Genomic DNA, 15,388 nt, shown 5'->3' on the forward strand with positions numbered 1-15,388 from the left:
GAATCATCCAAAAAGATCAGATCAAACTGGTATGAAATTGGAATTCTGTCTCACACATACAGTTTGTGGGAAATGTGTTGTGTGTTTAACTCTATAGCCAGCTGTTGTGATGTGAGATTTTGCATATAAGTTGATAAATATTTTGTATGTCTTTATTTGTAACTTAGGCAAAACTAAGTCAGGAAAGTGAATTTTACGACAAATTTGGGGGAAGTGCTTGAAACAAATGTTTCTCTGCTAGAGTCTCTCTCTCATCCCCCACACAAAGCCAGGTTGCCTAACTGCCAAGCTTTACCTCAACAAATGGTTTTGGGGATGGCAGGTGTTAAGATGTTTTCTGTTCCTCCATTGGTCTGAAGTATGGCTGTTTAGAACTGGCTTATATGAGAATCCTTTAAGTACCATTACGCCCTATTGGCTAAAGGGATTGGACAGAGAATCTATAAATTTGCTTGCTTAACCTCACTGTCTCTCTTACCAAACTGATGCATGAACTGAAAGGACAAACACAATGAAGAGCACAGCTCGGCAGCCACATTGAAACAGACATGCGGCCTGTTCTGAAGAAAGCTGACCACAAATAATGCATTAACTAGAGACATTTTTAAGTAACTAACACGTCTGTGTGCTGCCTGAAACTGTACATCACCATTTAATCAGGTTGTATGGTTGCCAATATTCAAATGTACTTTGCATATTGTTATTATTTATGAATATTATCAATAATACATTGTTTAAATTGTAACTTAACTCCTATGTGTCTTTTACTACACCTAATTGCCTGAGGTTATAGATGTAGAAGGGTAGGTGGGGAGAAGTTATATACTATACAGGTAATACCTTATAAACAGAGGTAAGTCTGTGAGATTTGAGGCATTCTGAGAAAGGTTACATATTAATAATACAAAAGGGAAAAGTAGAGTAATATATTACTTTACCAAGACAAAACACCAGCAGTGATGGATAGCCTAATGTCATGTAACATCAAAGGAGGAATAAGATGTACAAGTTATATTTATGCATCCTTATGGTCCGTCTAAGGCTTAGAGTTTGCCCATAGGAGAGGATATCTGTTGAGTATCACTTGTATAAATCCTAAAGGTCACTGATGCACCACTTACATCAGAAAGCAACTAGTATAAACTTTCAAATGATGTAGAAAAGAACATCTGTACATTGTTCAAACTCTTAAAGTCAACACTATTTCTTTGCAATTTATTTAAATTGTAGAACTGCTTTTAGTATAATTTGGCAGAATAAAAACATTAACTGTTTAGACATAAAATACATATATGAATTCATTGATACATTTTGACAATTGTATTACAGAGGTATGTGATCTATGATATAAAGATCAAAATGTGTGTGTGTGTATATATACCTCGGGCTCATGAGGTATTATAGGTGGTTCATTCCCAATTTTGTGTATCGGACCATCCCCCTCACTGACTTGACAAAGGGTAGAAAGAATCGTAGTGTTGTCTGGACTGATGCCTGTGAGAGAGCTTTCATGGATCTAAAAGCAGCTTTATCATCGTTCCCAGTTCTGCACAATCCAGACTTTTCTAAGGAATTTATTCTGCAAACAGATGCTAGCGCTTTCGGTTTAGGAGTGGTGGTTTCACAATGTTTTTGGGGGTGGAACACCTCATCACGTTTCTCAGAAGAAAGCTGCTAATCTGGGAGCATAATTATTCAACTATTGAAACGGAGTGGTTAGCGATTAAGTGGGCGGTGGAAGCCCTCTGTTACTATCTCTGGGGATGACGGCTTACCCTGGTGACTTACCATGCCCCACTACAATTGCTGGAAGGATACAAACGCCCGGCTCACCCAGCGGTCTATCAGTTTTCAGGCTTTGCTTTTGATGTAGCCACCGTCCCAGAGCTGCATACACCAATGCTGGTGTTCTCTCCCGCCTAGCTGAGCCCATTGGTGTGAGCAAAGCTGAGGGGGGAGATATGAGGTCTCTAAACTCTTTTGGGACACCCCCCCAATGGGACGACATGCTGAATAGCGTCCCGAAGTGTGATCACTGTGTCTGTGGAAGGCAGTTTATCAGTTGCCGGGGCAGTTGCGGGCTCCCAATGTTGCAACGGCTCACAGCTTAAGCATTTCTGAGTCGATCGTGGTTGCGCTATAAGCGCTTGCTGTCGATGGGTGATGCAAGGAAGATTATAAATGCAGGGAACAGTATTACTTGGTCAACAATCTGGCCATGACCCTGCCTGATTGCTGTGTCTGTGTGAAGGAAAATGGTAGATCCCGCTACAATAAATAACCGTGCTGTTCCTGTTTCAAGCAGAATACAGTTTGTTTTGTTAAAGTACTGAGACTGAGCCTTGTGTTTTGGTGTGCAAGAAAGGGACTCACATTTCACTATATATATATATAGTACATATACATACATATATAGTCGCCTTAGAGGTTCTGATCCACCTCTTGAACCCTCAGGTACCACTCCAAACACCAGGTAAAAAATCCACAATTATTATTTATTATACTAATAATGTGCACCAAGCACCGCCACTCCTCTCTTCTCAATAAACACACAATCCTCCAACACCCAGACACTTAGCCACCCTTCCTCTTAGCTCAGCTCAGTCTCAGGGCTTTCCCACAGTCCTTTTATACACCCTGACCGGAGGTGTTCCTTCCCAATCAGTCCATAGTTCCTTATTCCTTCCGGGTCAGGGTAAACAGTCCTTTTCTTCAACCCGTCGTTTCTTCCTGTCACGTGACCGTGACGTACTCCCGGGTTATAGGGCACATAAGAGCCCACGAGCCCCCCTACAGCGACTCCCGGTGGTCCCCAAGGTATCCAGCAGGGCTGTGTATAAACACTACATAGTCCATGAGGCCCTGCTGGAACTCGGGGCATGATCATGCTGTCAGGAGAGCTCCTCCTGGCGGCCTGGGGTTGATGGGCGGAGTAAGAAGCCGGCAGTTCTCCACAATCCACCCCCTCCCCCCCTTTAGCGATGACAACTGGGGCAGAGCGTCCAGCCCCGCGAGGGACATCCTCCTCCAGGAGGATGCTTCAGCCGGACCTTGGCTGCGTTGTCTAGTGCCCCTCTGCGAACCTTGGGGGAACGGTGTATCTTCTGTCCCACTGCTGCCCTGTCCTCTGGGGACAGCTTTTTCACACTTGGCCCAGCCGACGGCAGTTGTAACACCGACGATGTCCTCCTGGCTCTCACCCTCTGCGAGACCAGAAACATCTCGGAAATTCCATCAGCGTCATTTCCGCCAAGGAGGGTTTTATGGCCTCTTTGCTGCTCTCAGCCCTTTTCTCTGTCTTGTCAGGAGACCCACATTTTATTTTGGGAACCTCTTGCTTATTCTGGGGCTTGTGCTCAGCTTAAGGCTGTCTATGGAGAAGAGAGAGCCTCTTTGCTGTTTGCACGCCCGTTGTCTTATGTTGTTTTGGAGACGGCGTCATTAGTACCGCATCGTTTAGGGTAACAGCACTGTTCAGCTGCACCAGTGCAATCGGCGCTTCCCCCGGCCCTCCTGTCACCAGAGACAATCCGTACCTAAGACCGGTCAGGATCTTGAGATCTGCACCGCTCCGGAAAGCCACGTCACACGCATGCCCCGGGCCGATTGCTCCATCACCCGACCGATCAGTCATCGCGCCGCTCTACTGTCAGGCACCCGGTGCTTTGACAACCGCTACTTATTAATTGCGGTGCTGGTTCGCACTGTGTCCCTTTATGCTGTATGATACGGGCCAGACTCACCTGTATTCCCGCATCAATCATCCCCGGAGCGTCACGGCCCCGGCGGCATACGAAGTCCCTCAGACCGTTCAGCGGTGCCTCGGCCGTCGCTCCCAATTCTTCTACGCGTTTCTTCAGCTCCTGTAAGTCCTGTAAGAAACGGTGTAGGGGCTCGAGGTATTTCTCGAGACCCTGCAAATCCACACAGTTAGTTGTTATTACAGCCGGTGGTAGTTGAGCTTTCGCCTTTTCCTTACCCTCCGGCTGGGAACCAATGAGCACGTCCTTCCCTGGCACGTGTTCAGCTGGGGAGCGCAAAGGCTCTTGGGTCTTGGAGTCTAACGAGGATCGGGAGGCCGTTACCGGCCGACTGCACTCCTCCTGTCCTACTGTAGCGGAGGACTCTTCAGTCACCTCCCGCTCCTCGTTACCTTTATTTTGTGTCACCGTTGCTTCGCTCACCTCCCCCTTCCCTTTCAGGAGGCTCGGGTCCGTCGGGAAATGTACAACCTCATCGAAGGACCCAAAGTGACCTTCTCCATCCCGACATCCACCGCGCATGGTCACGTGGTTGTTGCCCTCGAATGGGGTTGTTGCTTGCCGACACCCAGCCTGACTTGCCTTCTGGGAATCGTGGCCATCTTGCCGAGGTATGAGGCAGGTATCTGACGCACCGCTTGCTTTCTGGAAGTGGGCTTCTGCAAAATATGAATAAAAACAGCCAGATACTTCGGCCATTTTCCCGGGACCTACCTCCAGACTCGGCAGCGGTGTCCTCCGTCTAATTAGGGAGTCCGGCGCGCTCGATGGCTGACCGCGTTCCTGCTTTTGCGCCACTCGAGCTCGTTCAGCCTTTATCAGTGCCCGATCCTCGTCACTCCCATTTAGGTAAGCCCATGTCATTTCGGCTTCTGTCAGGTCCTGTACCCAGCTGGTACTGACCTTCTTTTTCCCGGATTTTTTCCCCATCACGTTCCGAAGTAGAATGAGGCTCACAGTCGCAGCACTCTCGGTAGTGGGTGGTGTTTTCACCTCCGTGCGATGAAGCATGACCCACCTAGGGTTGTTTGCTCACACAATCTTTATTTTAAATGCAGGTCCCCTGCCAACAGATGGCCATATCCTGCCGGCTACGCCAGTGTTTGCGTAGAGGTTCTGATCCACCTCTCGAACTCTCAGGTACCACTCCAAACACCAGGTAAAATGTCCACAATTATTATTTATTATACTAATAATGTGCACCAAGCACCGCCACTCCTCTCTTCTCAATAAACACACAATCCTCCAACACCCAGACACTTAGCCACCCTTCCTCCCAGCTCAGCTCAGTCTCAGGGCTTTCCCACAGTCCTTTTATACACCCTGACCCGGAGGTGTTCCTTCCCAATCAGTCCACAGTTCCTTATTCCTTCCGGGTCAGGGTCAACAGTCCTTTTCTTCAACCTGGGAGCACGTCGTTCCTTCCTGTCACGTGACCGTGACGTACTCCCGGATTATCATCACGATCATGCTGTCAGGAGAGCTCCTCCTGGCGGTCTGGGGGTGAGGGCCGGAGTAAGAAGCCGGCAATCCTCCACTATATATATATATATATATATATATATATATATATATATATATATATATATATATATATATATATATATATATATATCTTAGTAAATATAATTTGGTTCAAGAAATTGTTGTGACTCAGGAGTCTCAAGAACACAGGTATCAAAAGCACTACGGTGGGAAAACACCTTCAAAACCTCAACTAGAGACCAAAAAGGGCTGTGAAATCTTAATAAAATAAAAAAAAGATTTATTTTAACAAAAGGCTATGCAAACCCAAGAGCTAAGAAGAGCACAAAGGAATTACCTGAATGGCAATGTAATTAAGCAAACAAAGTTCCAAAACAGAATCCAAAAATCTTTGTTGAAAACAAAGCAGAGGTTCAAAAAATCAATATGAAATCCAGAGGCATAGTCAAAAACAGAGCAGAGGTTCAAATATCCAGAAAATCAAAAACAATATCAACACACAGATACTCACAGTACTCTAAACAAGCCCTTTGGGGAATCACCTCCAAAGCACATGGGACATAACATAGGCCATTCCCCCTTTACCAACCCAAAGATAGAAAAACATACCTAATAAGTAAAATTAACATTAATAGAAATAAATGGTACAAAATTAAACAAAATAAACAAGAGAAACAACTTTCAACACCAGACCCAGGGGGAAAATACTGGCTGAAACATAACGGGAATCAGCTTCATTTTTTGTTTATTTACTAATTAAAACAAGTTCTTTATATTAGTATACTTTTGCAGGCTTTCTCATAAATGGCCAATATGCTCTTTACATGTAGGCATGAAATTATTTTTTTCATTTTAAGTAAACAAATTTGATTTCTTTCAGACAGATACCAAGTTGATAAAAAAGGAGTATAAGATAAGTAATACCCATCAAATTTTGAAAGAACTGTAGTTTATGTAGTTTAGAGATATAGAGGGCCAAAGTTGCTCTACAGTAGGGGTGCCCACACTTTTTCGTCTTGCGAGCTACTTTTAAAATGACCAGGTCAAAATGATCTACCTACATGAGTATCAGAGGTGGGTAGTAATGAGATACATTTACTCTGTTACATTTACTTGAGTAACTTTTAAAAAAAAATGTACTTCTAAGAGTAGTTTTACTGCACCATACTTTTTACTTTTACCTGAGTACATTTGTGAAGAAGAAACGCTACTCTTACTCTGCTACATTGGGCAACACTTGAATCGTTACTTTTTTTCCATTAGATAAAGTCTGACAGACAATTTTTAATCTGCTCTGTAGCGTATGCTGTCAAGTTGCGCACACGCCTTCCATTGTGTCTCAACTGCGATTTTATTTCCCTTTCCTTTCTCTTTCTCAGGTCGCTTTTCGGAAGGAAGTCAGTTTCGAAAGTGCCTTTCCACATTTTCCTTCTTTGTAATAACAATGATAGATTGACAGATCAGACAAACACACTTCGATTGTAACATTGTGTGAGAAAAAAATCCTCTTCTAATTCCACATCCAGCCCATAAACAACAATTTTTTTTAAATCCCTTCTTTAGTCGATATAAATTGGAAGGCTAACTAGATCACTTAGATAGCCGGAGTTTTGCAGTAGCTGACGCGTTTGATCGTGCGTGCGGAATAATCAGTGTGTTAGAAGAAAAAAGATCTCAGACTGGCCGCCCTGTATGTCATTCAAGTGGCAAATGCCATAGGGAGGATATATGATAGACTAACATTTAAAAAAATTTTTTTTGAATGCAACATGATCTACCTGCACTCCCTTTCCGATCTACTGGTCGGCACCGCCGCTTTACAGCAACAGCATACAATTTTCAGCAAGCCATAAACTGGCAAATATGAAACTGCATACCAGAAGTTTTACAAAAACAACAACATTTATTTATATAGCACATTTTCATACAAAAAGTAGCTCAAAGTGCTTTACATAATGAAGAATAGAAAAATAAAAGACAAGATAAGAAATTAAAATAAGTCAACATTAATTAACATAGAATAAGAGTTAGGTCCAATGGCCAGGGAGGACAGAAAAAACAAAAAAAAACTCCAGTTGGCTGGAGAAAAAAAAAATCTGTAGGGATTCCAGACCATTAGACCACCCAGTTCTCACGGAAGGACTTGATGATGATGGTCACGTAGACTTCTGGCTTCTGCGCCACCACCACAAAGAAACCGGAAAAAGAAACAGAAGAGAGAGTAGGGGTCAGTATGGATTTTAGAGCCACCATGAATAGTTATTATGATGAATTGAACATACAGAGTATCAGGATTAAGTTAAAGTGAAGTTATGAAAAGGCCATGTTAAAGTAATGTGTTTTCAGCCGTGTTTTAAACTGCTCTACTGTATCAGCCTGGCGAATTCCTATTGGCAGGCTATTCCAGATTTTAGGTCCATAGCAGCAGAAGGCCGCCTCACCACTTCTTTTAAGTTTTGTTCTTGGAATTCTAAGGAGATACTCATTTGAGGATCTAAGGTTACGATTTGGAATATAAGGTGTCAGACATTCCAATATATAAGATGGGGCGAGATTATTTAAGGCTTTATAAACCATTAGCAGAATTTTAAAGCCAATCCTGAATGACACAGGTAACCAGTGTAGTGACATCAAAACTGGAGAGATGTGCTCGGATTTTCTTTTCCTAGTTAGGATTCTAGCAGCTGCATTCTGCAATAGTTGCAAACGATTTATGTCTTTTTTGGGTAGACCTGAGAGGAGTGCGTTACAGTAATCTAGTTGACTGAAAACAAACGCATGAACTAATTTCTCAGCATCTTTCAGTGATATAAGGGGTCTAACTTTAACTATGTTTCTTAAGTGAAAAAATGCTGTCCTAGTGATCTGATTAATATGCGATTTAAAATTCAGATTACAGTCAACAATTACCCTAAGCTTTTTACCTCCATCTTGACTTTTAATCCTAATGTATCCAGTTTATTTCTAATAGCCTCATTGTATCCATTATTGCCAATCACTAAGATTTCAGTTTTCCCTTTATTTAACTTGAGAAAGTTACTATTCATCCATTCTGAGATACAATTCAGACATTGGGGTCATCAGGTGCTATTGATAAGTACAGCTGTGTGTCGTCAGCATAGCTGTGGTAGCTCACGTTGTGCCCTGAGATAATCTGACCTAATGCATATAGATTAAGAATAACAGCAGACCCAGAATAAAGCCTTGTAGAACACCATATTGGATATCATGTGTCTTTGAGTAATAATTACCACAACTAACAAAGAATTTTCTCTCTGTCAGGTAGGATTCAAACCAATTTAAGACACTGCCAGAGAGGCCCACTCATTGACTAAGGCGATTTCTAAGAATATTATGATCAATGATGTCAAATGCAGCACTCAGATCTAAGAGGATGAGAACAGATAAATGGCCTCTGTCTGCATTCACCTGCAAATCATTTACTACTTTAACGAGTGCAGTTTCCGTGCTGTGATTTGTTCTAAAACCTGACTGAAATTTATCAAGAATAGCATGTTTATTTAGGTGGTCATTTAACTGCATAATGACTGCCTTCTCCAGAACTTTACTTAAGAAAGGCAGGTTAGAGATGAGTCTAAAATTTTCAAGAGCCGATGGGTCAAGATTATGTTTCTTAAGTAGGGGTTTAACTACAGCAATCTTAAGACAGTCTGGGAAGACCCCTGTATCTAATGACAAATTTACTATGTCAAGAACATTATCAACTAGCACGCCCTATACTTCTTTGAAATAATTTGTTGGTATTGGGTCAAGGATGCAAGTGGAGGGTTTTAATTGCGATATTATTTTTTGTAAATCAGGTAAATCTGTTTTAGAAGTTAAATACATATAATACTTATAGAAGGGAATCCAAAAAATTTAACAATTGTCTTAATAAAAATATCTGCTAACCCAAGAGCCACCTTCAGTTTTTTCAGGGAAAAAAACTATACACTTTAAAAATAATCATCCACTACAAGGATTGTTGCACAATTACAAGAAACAGGTAGATCTGTGATAAAGTCCTTGAAACGGGCTTCCCATTGATGAGTGAGAGACAGGATTGGCTGGTATAACCCAATGAGAAGACCCGGCAGTGATGTAGTTCAGTTACATACCTCACAAGCTAGCACATAATCACAAACTTCCAAATGCAGGTTTTTCACCAAAAACTTTAATCTATACTAATAAAAGGCAAAGCCCTCACTCACTGACTGACTGACTGACTGACTCACTCACTCACTGACTCATCACTAATTCTCCAAGTTCTTGTGTAGGTAGAAGGCTGAAATTTGGCAGGTTTATTCCTTACAGCTTCCTTACAAAGTTGGCCAGGTTTCATTTTGAAATTCTACGCGTAATGGTCATAACTGGAACCTATTTTTCTCCATATACTGTAATGGACTTTAGCTCGATGGTCGTGGGGGGCGGAGTTGCGTCTCACATCATCATGCCTCCCACGTAATCACGTGAACTGACTGTGAACGCAGTACGTAGAAATTGCAGCTACTGCGGAAACAAAGCACGGTGTAAACAGTAAGTTTAAATTAAGTTTATAGACATGCTCCCGCTGCCATTTGTCATGCCTTCGTCAAATACTTTATTTGCGAGATACAAGTTTAATGAGAAGACATGAGGTATAAACGAGACTTTGGATCACTTTGTAACGGAGTTAAAATTGCTGAAGCAAGAAACTTTTAAGTGCCGGGTCTTAGCTAACATTAAATAAAGCCGTGGACATCGCAACATCACACAAGAGAGGAGCTCACGTGAACTGACTGAACGCAGTACGAGTGATCACTTCCATGCATCAAACCTGTTCAAAAAACGCATTACACAGTTGACAAGGTAGGAAAAGAATATGCTTCGAGTTGAGCTCCACAGCTAACGCGGTCTTGCGGAAGCAACTTCGTCACGCTGCCACCAAATACTCACAGAAAAATCCACAAGTTAATACACACGCTGTCTCTAGAGTTTCTCCACACTCAATGTATTCCTCGCATCCCCGTTACACCCTCTGATCTCCCATTTCAATTCAAATGCCTCCAATTTCCAGTAAGGCTCTGCTTTGCGATGACAAGTAATAAGTCTCAGGGACAGATCCTAAAGAAGGTTGCCATTGATTTCAGGCAAGATTGCTTTTCTCCGGGACAACTATACGTTGCATTCTCAAGAGAAAGCTCGCGCAGCTTCGTCATATTACAACCGGAGTGCTGAACTGACAACGTGCTATATAAAGAGAACTATAACAATCGTAATAAACGAACAATAAAACAGTGGAGAACCCGTGGATTAAATAAAAAGGCAGCTTCCTTGGCGAAGCAAGGAAAAAGGATGGCCTTATATGTTGTTTGTTTATAAAACAGCGGAGCGCCTTATATGAGCAAGCAGTCAGCTAAAGAAGGGAATCAATAAATATCTATAATCGTAATAAACGCACAGAAAATAGCGTACAAGCCGCGGATTAAATAAAGGAAATGGGTACCTGAACAGTAAAGTAAGTCTCAAATAGCTACACAATAACGATAACAATCGTAATAAATAAACAATAAAACAGTACAGAACCGTGAAGCAAGGAGAAACAACGGCCTTATATGGCGTTCGTTTATAAAGCAGCGGAGAAGCTGTGTGAAGGCAGCTACACAAAAAAACAGCAGAGCGCCACACTCTGAATGCATTCCTCGCATCACCATTATACCCTCTGATCTCCCATTTCAATTCAAATGCCTCCAATTTCCAGTAAGGCTCTGCTTCGCGATGACAATAAGTCTCAGGGACACACCCTACAAAAGGTTGCCATTGATTTGAGGCAACATTGCTTTTCTCCTTGACAACTTGCATTCTCAAGAGTAAGCTCAGTCAATGCCGTCTCAAAAAACAAGGCCCGCTCATGCGTTACTTATTGGTCCAGTGACGTCACAATCGAGGTGCTATGTTTACAAACAGTGCCAGCTGAACTTCCTGTCTAAGATCGTCGTTGAAGTTGTAAAGAAAGTTAATGGCGTTTTAGTTTTTGATATAAAGTTATTGCAGTCGTAAAGGTTATAAGTTCAGATGTCTGCGGTGCAGTGCAAGGTAATATTTTGATGTGTTTTGTTTATTTTAATGGAGAACAACTGCACCGCGTGCCGGGTAACATCGATAATGCTGCAAATGGAGGTTAGGGCATGTAAAATCACTTATATTTGTTGCTGGTTATGTAGGGTTTAAAATGGTTACAGGCGCAGTTCAGTCACTTCAGTGTGACATGTGCAGAAATGAGCTAGTCATGGGTAAGTCTTAGAATTTTCACAGGAATATAATTACCTGCATGACTCAGACAGGGGTGGTCTGAAATGGCCCCCATCAAATTTGTTGGTTGAATGTGTTACGCAAATGTTTTTGATTTTCCAGTCAATTGTTACTAATGCTGAATATGAGTCAAATTTTTTATTGTTAAAAAATCTAAAATCTGCATTAATCTCACTGTTTAACGAACGCCTGAACAGATGTGGACTGCAAGTTGGTAATTGTGTTTCTGGGAAGAGTATCTATGACTTACTGAAGTTGTCCATGTCTACAGTGGCCAACATCTGTTTAAATAAGTATTGCAAGCGTGCTGCAGATAAACGTGGCACTCTTAAGGAAAAAGCTAACCTCAAACGTAAACTGGCTACATTGACAAAAAAGAGGTAACTTAATAAGCCAGTTATTTTGATATAACGTTCTGCTTTCGTACAGATTAATATCAGCACATTTGTTAATTTTGCTTATTTTATGATGGTATGAACAAAATCATCGTTTATCATTAGTCATTTCAAAATAATGGCTGTTTGTATTTTATCTGGTGTTGCTTGTTATTTTTTAGATTTAACTGCATTAACAAAGTGTTAAATGTAACTTTTCTTGTGATTATTAACGGATAAATCTGCATTATTTTTCACGTTACTTCTGTTTAATCCAGGAATATGTGATTTCCTGAGATGCATGTAAATATTCATTTTTCATATGGTGCCAACCACTCGTCGCTGTGATTTTCCATTTTTTTTTCTTACTTTATCATAGTCATTTTCATATATGAACATTCAGTATTGCATTGTTTTATTCAATACAGTATTCAGTGTTACTCTTAGGTTAATCTCATGTTTAAGGCATTAATTGCATTAATGTTGAGTTGCTGATATCTATATAATGGTCGCTGTTAAGTATGTCAAATATGTGATTTAAACGTTATGTGTGACGTTTTATATAAAAATAAATGAAATGCATAACGCAACTGACTTGCCTTTGTTATTTCACGCATTGCATTAATTAATTTTACACGGGAATAATTTATTTACACGCTGCATAACGCGACAGGTTCTCTATATGCGTCTGTTGCTGCTGTAGCACCTCGAATGTGACGTCACCACAGGCATGAGCGGGCCTTGTTTTTTGAGACGGCATTGGCTCAGTGCACAGCTTGGTCATATTACAACCGGAGTGCTGAACTGACAACGTGGTATACAAAGAGATCCTTAACAGATAGTTATTGGTATATTTTCCCTCAGTTTAAAAAGGTTTTCTTTTCTTCTTAATAAAAATGTAAAAGCAGTACTTCGTCTCTGCGAAGCACTGGGATTTTGCTATATACAGTATATATATATATGTAGATATGTATATATATGTGTATATATATATGTGTGGATATGTATATATATATATATGTGTGTATATATGTAGATATGAATATATATATGTAGATCTGTATATATATGTGTCTGTGTCTATATATATATGTGTGTGTATGTATGTGTATGTGTGTATATATATATGTATATTTATCTGTATGTGTGTATGTGTAGATGTGTATATGTAGATATGTTTATACAGTATGTGTGTGTGTGTGTATTTTATATATATATATATATATATATATATATATATCCATCCATCCATTTCCTAACCCGCTGAATCCAAATACAGGGTCACGGGGGTCTGCTGGAGCCAATCCCAGCCAACACAGGGCACAAGGCAGGAACCAATCCTGGGCAGGGTGCCAACCCACCGCAGGACACACACAAACACACCAATCACACACTAGGGTCAATTCAGAATCGCCAATCCACCTAACCTGCATGTCTTTGGATTGTGGGAGGAAACCGAGCCGGAGGAAACCCACGCACACACGGGAGAACATGCAAACTCCACGCAGGGAGGACCTGGGAAGCGAACCGGTCTCCTAACTGCGAGGCAGCAGCGCTACCACTGCGCCACCGTGCGCCGATATATATATATATATATATATATATATATATATATATATATATATATATATATATATATATATATATATATATATATATATATATATATATATATATATATATATATATATATATATATATATATATATATATATATATATATATGACAGCAACACTCATAACAGTGACAAAACAATTACATTGACAATCATGTTACGTTATTTTTAAAATGTTTCCTTTTCTTTGGCGTTGACCAATTTAATCCCCATGAACGTTTCAGAAGGTATGATTTGTTCAGGGTTAGGGACAGCTTTGCCTGTATCATATACAGTAGTCTGGATAAAGCATTTGCATTACTATTCTTATCTATGGCTTGATAAAAAAAAAAAAAAATCATAAAATTAAAATTACTCAAAAAACAGAGCCTGCCTAGCATTTCGTCATTTACCACTTTTTAAATGTGTTTTTGTGATGTGTGATAACAGTAAACATTCAAGCTCCTTCAAGCCAATTTTTGTATTCTTTTAAAGTTAATTTTATCACTAATAATTCATGGATATCTATGTCATAGTTAATGGGAAATAATTATGTGTGAATTTTCTAGAAGACTAAGCAAGTACTCAAGTGGTGTCAACTTTAGAGAATACTGCTTTCTGACCATTAGAGCAATCTAGAGGAGAGTAATCCATTTAGCCCAATAAGGATCACTGTTCCTATCCACTTAATTCTTATAAAATAACATCAAGCCTAGTTTTGAAAGTCCCTAAAGTCATATTGTTTACTACACTACTTGGTAAAAAAAAACATTGAATACATCACTTTAATACTATTGCTACCAATTGGCTTTCTGGGGATACCAATAGTACGTTGGGTTTGCACTTTAATGGAACTTTAGAAATGTGTTACCTTTTCAATAATGTAGTACTGAGAAAACTTTCAGCCGCAGATGAATCTACCAAAGCTGGAATATTAATATCATTAATTGCAGTTGGGATCTGCAACGAAACTTTAATGAGGGCTTGACTACAATGACACATTCCACCAACCCTCAGACACAGTGTATACTTATATTTTTTTGTAGTTTTTGTAAGTCTCTTTCCACATATCCCAAACAACCACATTAAAAACATAACTTTTCCTTTAAGTTCCCATTGTCTTTCTTTGAAACTAGCACAAGTTTTTTCTAATTCCATGGAGACTCGACTGATGATTTGTTATCAGGGGACCATAAATAAAACCTCTGCTCTTGCCTTCATTTAAGTTTTCTTTCTGTGCTTCAAATTCCTAATTTCTATGCAAGATCAATTACTGTATCCAACATGGATTCCACTCATCTTTTATTCTAGTAGCTACCCATTTCTTAAACACAGAGATAAATGTGGCTTCATCCTACGCTACTCCAGCTGCCAGCACCCAGGAAATGATTATATAATCACTAATGGATTTAGTTTGTTGTTTGAAATGCAAAATACAATTTGCAGTCACTTCAAAATGGACTGGCACGTTGAACACTCTTCAAAATTCTTTAACAAGCATAATAACATGGATGGTTCAGGTCATATTGTGGATTCCCACTTCAGTTGCTTATCATCTAATAACATTACATACACAGTTCAAATTCTGTCTGTAGGATATGCCTGGAGCTGGTTTAAAATATTATTTATTCTGCACTGATTGAGGAAATGCCTTCACTCTTTAGGGCTTCAAGAATATCTGGAAAATAGGAGAAATACTGAATGGAACAAAATTGGATTTATTGCCTGCAGTAAGGTATACTTGTGCATTCACATGCTATGGTTCCTTCAGCTTGTCATGTGTGTTTATTACAGGTCTTTTCGCATTATACTAAGCACATGGCTTCAAAAAAATTGTGAAATAGTTAGAAAACCACAATAAAGATACATTCTTTGTAGTATG

At 40.1% G+C, this 15,388-nt stretch overlaps 1 protein-coding gene across 1 annotated transcript in view; it reads left to right on the forward strand.

The window, feature by feature from the left end:
- enpp6 (ectonucleotide pyrophosphatase/phosphodiesterase 6) overlaps window positions 1-15,388 on the forward strand; it is a 137,988-nt gene that overhangs the window by 110,077 nt on the left and 12,523 nt on the right. The gene's annotated exons all lie outside the window — the stretch shown is intronic.

The sequence above is a fragment of the Polypterus senegalus genome, chromosome 4 (genome assembly GCF_016835505.1).
Source record: "Polypterus senegalus isolate Bchr_013 chromosome 4, ASM1683550v1, whole genome shotgun sequence".
Taxonomy (NCBI): domain Eukaryota; kingdom Metazoa; phylum Chordata; class Cladistia; order Polypteriformes; family Polypteridae; genus Polypterus; species Polypterus senegalus.